The following is a 6,748-nucleotide window of genomic DNA, read 5'->3' on the forward strand; positions in this document are numbered from 1 at the left end:
GGAAGGAAGGAAGGAAGGAAGGAAGGAAGGAAGGAAGGAAGGAAGGAGATATATTGTATTAACCTACTATTTAAGACTTGTGAGCCGGGTGTGGTGGCTCACGCCTATAATCCCGGCACTTTGGGAGGCTGAGGTGGGTGGATCAAGAGGTCAGAAGTTCGAGACCAGCCAGGCCAACATAGTGAAACCCCATCTCTACTAAAAATACAAAAAATAGCTGGGCATGGTGGCGGGCACCGGTAATCCCAGCTACTCGGGAGGCTGAGGCAGAAGAATTGCTTGAACTTGGAAGGCAGAGGTTGTGGTGAGCCAAGATCGTGCCATTGCACTCCAGCCTAGGCAAAAGAGCAAGACTCTGTCTCAAAAAAAAAAAAAAAGACTTGTGATAAATGCAATCATGGATGATTTTTCCCCCCTGCTTCTTGCTATTTTCTAATGTAGAAGTGGTACTTGTAAAACAATTTTGTTTTTTTTTTGTTTTTTTTGAGTCTCGTTCTGTCACCCAGTCTGGGGTGTAGTGGTGCGATCTCGGCTCACCACAACTTCTGTCTCCTGGGTTCAAGCGATTCTCCTGCCTCAGCTTCCTGAGTAGCTAGTATTACAGGTGTCTGCCACCATGCCTGGCTAATTTTTGTATTTTCAGTGGAGACAGGGTTTCACCATGCTGGGCAGGTTGGTCCCAAACTCCCGACCTCAGGTGATCCACCCGCCTTGACCTCCCAAAGTGCTGGGATTACAGGTGTGAGCCACTGCACCCGGCCTAAAACAAAAACTTAAAAAGCTAAAAGTAAGCATTCAATAAATAGGTGTTGAATGAATAAACAGAGAATGAATATCTTAGGGTGTGGCAATGACTCAGACAGACCAACTGAGTAAACTTTGGCCAAGACATCAAGTTTTAGCTCTAAAAATAGTGACCAACTCTACCTGATGTTTATTGAGTATTTATTTTTAATTTAATTTAATTTTATTTTGAGACGGAGTCTTGCTCTGTTGGCCAAGCTGGAGTGTAGTAGCATGGTCTTGACTCACTGCAATCTGCCTCCCAGGTTCAAGCAATTATCCTGCCTCAGCCTCCCTAGTAACTGGGACTACAGGCGTGTGCCACCATGCCCAGCTAATTTTTGTGTTTTTAGTAAAGACAGGATTTCGCCATGTTGGCCAGGCTGGTGTCGAACTCCTGACCTCAGGTCATCTGCCCACCTTGGCCTCCCAAAGTGCTGGGATTACAGGCATGAGCCACCACACTCGGCCTTTATTGAGCATTTACTAATGCAAAAGCACTCAGTCAAATGGTCAATATGAGTTGTTACTTCATGGAATTCCCCCAAACCATGCTAAGGTAGGTATCAGTGTGGCATTTTTACACTTTGGGGCTGTGATATCAAGAGAAGCTAGCTCCCTGCCCAAGGTCACCCAGCTGGTAGCAGGCAGGGCCAGGAAGGGAATGTCACAGGCAGAGACAGAAGGGACATTTGGCCCCAACTCCACATTCGTCAAAGGCGTCAGATTTAGACCTTTGACGTGATCGCCTAGTGAAGTTATACCCAGAGTCCCAGAGACACATGAACAGGAAGGAATTTGAAGTTAACAGACTGTGTCTCATTACCAGCACACACACCTGTAGAAACTGTGCATTGCACTCACACTTCCTAATGAATTATATTATTACCTGGTGAGGTAATTATATCGCTTCATAGTTTGTTTCCCTTTGTGTTAAAAGTGTTCAAAACATAAAAAGGAAACAAAATATAGTACAAATTTTGAATGCTCTTTGTTTTTTCTTAAATTTTTGATACACTCAGAGCCTCAGAAACTGTGAGTAACCTGACCCTGTTAACTCCTAAAAGACTTTCCAGTAAGTATTCGAACACAAACCAAACCAACCCCAGGGTCCTTCATCACCAGGATTTTCCTAGAAATCTTCCAAACTTCCTAGAGAGACACTGTACTGACATTTATTCCCTAAGTAAATAAAAGATAATTCTCTCTCTTGTGTTTTCTTTCCTCCCTCTATCTGGCTCAGGATTAACCCCCGTTAAGCACCAAGAATTGAGGAACTTTATTCTCAACAAAGAGACTCAAGTTACATGGCTGATTTTTAAAATGCAATCTTAAAAGCAAATCCACATCATAAAGACATTAAAGCAGATTTTTCAAAAAGAAAAACAGCAGCCTTCTTGTTCCTACTCCCAGCTAGGAAATCTTTGTCACAGGGCAGGCTCCCTCAGTAAGGGCTATTTTTATAGCGAGTTTTCAAGTTGGTGCAGGAGGAATTTGGCTGGGAAACCTCATGACACATTTGAAATCTCCACTTGGGCAGTCTCAGCTTGAGGCAGGGGCCAAAATTCTGTGAATCAGGGCACAAGACGTGCTGCCCAGTGGCTCGTGCGTTCTTTCAACAATAAAATAGGAAGCCGGTGAAGCTCATCTTAAGCTATTTGTAACTTATAAATTGGAGAAAACAAGAAAGTGAAATTCCCCTATGTTTGGTCCTGAGCTGCCCAAGGTCTGGCATGGTGATTTTAATGGAGCTAACTCCTTTGCGTTCCCTGATTAATGCATTATTAGGGATATATGTAAATAAAATGCAAAATTATGTAAATAAAATCTCCCAACAGCAAGTTACTGCCCTCTATTGTTTATACAGTTGTCATTTAACATTTTAAAAATGATATCCTGTGTATGTCTTTTTCCTGTCCCTAGTAAAGTATTTCTGAAAAACTGGATTGTATGGAGGTGAAATTTTTTAAAAAACAAAAAATTTTATTTATTTTTCATTTTTTTGAGATGGAGTCTTGCTCTGTCACCCAGGCTGGAGTGCAGTGGCGCGATCTGGGCTCACTGCAAGCTCTGCCTCCCGGCTTCACACCATTCTCCTGCCTCAGCCTCCCGAGTAGCTGGGACTACAGGCGCCTGCCACCACACCTGGCTGATTTTTTTGTATTTTTAGTGGAGGCGGGGTTTCACTGTATTAGTCAGGATGGTCTCCTGACCTCGTGATCTGCCCGCCTCAGCCTCCCAAAGTGCTGGAATTACAGACGTGAGCCACCGCACCTGGCCAAAGTTTTTTTTTTTTTTTCTTTTTTTTTGTGGGGGGACACTCTTGTTACCCAGGCTGAAGTGCAATGGCGTGATCTCAGCTCACTGCAACCTCTGCCTCCTGGCTTCAAGTGATTCTCCTGCCTCAGCCTCCTGAGGAGCTGGGATTATAGGCAGGCACCACCACGCTTGGCTAATTTTTGTATTTTTAGTTGAGACGGGGGTTTCTCCATGTTGGTTAGGCTGGTCTCGAACTCCCAACCTCAGGTGATCCGCCCGCCTCGGCATCCCAAAGTGCTGGGATTACAGGAGTGATCCCAGCCTTAAAAAAAAAAAAAAAAAAAATTTAATATAATTTATTTATTTATTTTGAAACCACGTTATGAGACTGGCTAATTTTTGCATTTTTGGTAGAGACAGGGTTTTGTCATGTTGCCCAGGCTGATCTCAAACTGCTGGGCTCAAGCAATTCACCTACCTCAGCCTGCCAAAGTGCTGGGATTACAGGCGTGAGCCACCAAGCCTGGCCTTGGAGGCGAACTCTTTACTTTGAATGCTAATTACAAGGTTTTTCTGGCCAGAGGTATTTCATCTTCCTTTATATTTCTGGCTTTTAGTAGGAGCCCCTAGAATTGTAGCCTTCTATTTCTTCCTCATTTTTTCTTTTTTAAGGAAAGTTTGTATTTGTATTTTATTTAATTTGTATAAATTTATGGGGTACAAATGCAATTTTGTTACATGCATAGATTGCCTAGTGGTCAAGTTAGGGATTTTAGTGTCTCTGTCACCTGAATAACATACATTGTAGCCATTAAGTAATTTCTTATCATACATTGTATCCGTTAACGAATTTCCCATTATCCACCCCCCTCCCACCCCCTCACTGTTCTGAGGAGTCTCCATTGTCTATCATTCCACCTTATGTCTTGGCGGGGCAAAGTGGCTCACGCCTGTAATCCCAGCACTTTGGGAGGCTGAGGTGGGTGGCTCACCTGAGGTCAGGAGTTAGAGACCACCCTGGCCAACATGGCGAAACCCAATCTCTACCAAAAATACAGTCTCAGCTCACTGCAACCTCTGCCTCCTGGGTTCAAGCGATTCTCCTGCCTCAGCCTGCCAAGTAGATGGGACTACAGGCATGACCCCGTGCTTCCAGCAAGTTTAACTCTTTATAAATAAAGACTTAAAGAGACTACCAAATAAGGGAAGGATAAATATTTCACTTCAGAGCTTCTTGTTGAAATAGGATCATTAAGCTTCTTTGCGACACTGCTATCTATGTCTTAACTGAAATGATTTCTTCATCCCATACCAGGGAGGCAAATGGAGGCTTATTCCATAAAGTGTTTTGTGCTGTAATAATTTGAAGGTCACACTGCTTGGCATGGTGTTTGCACCATCCCCCAGGCACACCACCTCTCAGGGGACCCTCCCTGCTGGGCCCTGGAAGAGGCTTCTCAGATAAAGCAGGACTTGAGGTAGTTTTTAGATGAAGGGGAGCAGATGGCCGAGTATTACATCACCTCGGGTAAGGGAAACAGGGATATGAAAATAATAGGATTGTAGAAAAATAATAGTCTAATCTCCAAATTATCAACAAGCTTTGGGGAAGTGTTTACTCCCAGCAAACACCAGAGGTAGAAGGGTACTAATAAAAGCCTGGCCGTGTGCTACGCAATTTAAAAGCAGATACCATCATTTTTACCATTTTGTCAAAGTAATAATGGCCACTTACTAAGAATTTTAATTCTCCTTCTTTCTTTCCTTCTTTCTTCTTCTCTCTTTCTCTCTTTCTTTTTTTCTTTCTTTCTTTCTTTTTTTTTTTGGACAGAGTTTAGCTCCGTCACCCAGGCTGGAGTGCAATGGCACGATCTCAGCTCATTGCAACCTCCACCTCCCAGGTTCAAGCAATTCTCCTGCCTCAACCTCCTGAGTATCTGGGATAACAGGTGTCTGCCACCACACCTGGCTAATTTTGCATTTTTAGTAGAGATGAGGTTTCACTATGTTGGTCAGGCTGGTCTTGAACTCCTGACCTTAGGTGATCCACCCACCTCAGCCTTCCAAAGTACTGGAATTGCAGACATGAGCCACTGTACCCAGTCTCTCTTCCTTCTTCCTTCCTTCCTTCCTTTCTTTCTCTCTTTCCTTCCTTCCTTCCTTTTTTCTTTCTCTCTCTCTTTCTTTCTTTTTTTCTGTCTGTCTGTCTTTCTTTCTCTCTCTCTCTCTTTCTTTCTTTCTTTTGACAGGGTCTTGCTCTGTTACCCAGATTGAGTTGCAGTGGTGCAATCACAGTTCACTGCAGCTCAACCTCCTGGGCACAAGTGATCCTCTCACTGTAGCCTCCCAAGTAGCTGGGACTACAGGTGTGTTCCACCACATACATTGAGTTAGTTGGATTTTTTTTTTTTTTTTTTTTTTTTTATACAGTGTTTCACTCTTGTTACCCAGGCTGGAGTGAAATGGCGTGATCATGGCTCACTGCAAACTCCGTCTCCTAGATTCAAGCAATTCTCCTGCCTCAGCCTTCCAAGTAGCTGGGATTACAGGCATGTGCCACCACACTGGCTACTTTTGTATTTTAGTAGAGACAGGGTTTCTCCATGTTGGCCAGGCTGGTCTCAAACTCCTGACCTCAGGTGATCCACTCACCTCAGCCTCCCAAAGTGCTGGGATTACAGGTGTGAGCCACCGTGTCCAGCCTTTTTATTTTATTTATTTATTTATTTTTGAGACGGAGTCTCACTCTGTAGCCCAGGCTAGAGTGCAGTGGCATGATTTCGGCTCACTACAACCTCCACCTACCGGGTTCAACTGATTCTTCTGCATCAGCCTCCTGAATAGCTGGAATTACAGGCACTTGCCACCAGGCCCAGCTAATTTTTTGTATTTTTAGTAGAGACGGGGTTTCACCATGTTGGCCAGGCTGGTCTCCATCTCCTGATCTCGTGATCCATCTGCCTTGGCCTCCCAAAATGCTGGGATTACAGGCATGAGCCACCCCGCCCGGCCAGAGATGGGGTCTTTCTATGTTGCCCAGGCTGATCTTGAACTCCTGGCCTTAAGCAATACCCCCACCTCCCACAGAGGAGCTCGAGACCAGCCTGATCAACATGGTGAAACTCTGTCTCTACAAAAATACAAAAATTAGCCAGGCATGATGGCAGGTGCCTGTAATCCCAGCTACTTGGGAGGCTGAGGTGGGAGAATCGCCTGAACCTGGAAGGCGGAGGCTGTTATGAGAGGAGATCGTGCCACTGCAGTCCAGCCTGGGTGACAGAGCAAGGTTCCATCTCAAAGAAAAAAAAGAAGAAGAAGAAGAGAAATACACCAACTGAGCCTGGTAGCACATGCCTGTAATCCCAACATTTTGGGAGGCCAAGGTGAGTGGATCACTTGAGTCCAGAATTTCAAGACCAACCTGGGCAACATGGAGAAACCCTGTCTCTACAAAAAAAAAAAAAAAAAAAAAAAATTTAGCCAAGCATGGTGGTGCACACCTGTAGTCCCAGCTACTCAGGATGCTGAGGTGACAGAATTGCTTGAGCCTAGGAGGTGGAGGTTGCAGTGAGCCAAGATTGCACCACTGCACTCCAGCATGAGTGATAGAGTAAGACCTTATCTGCGAAATAATAATAAAGATAAGAAAAGAAATAGACTTACAGCTATCTATCTATCTATCTATCTATCTATCTATCTATCTATC

This window comes from Piliocolobus tephrosceles, chromosome 17 (assembly GCF_002776525.5).
Source record: "Piliocolobus tephrosceles isolate RC106 chromosome 17, ASM277652v3, whole genome shotgun sequence".
NCBI classification, from domain to species: domain Eukaryota; kingdom Metazoa; phylum Chordata; class Mammalia; order Primates; family Cercopithecidae; genus Piliocolobus; species Piliocolobus tephrosceles.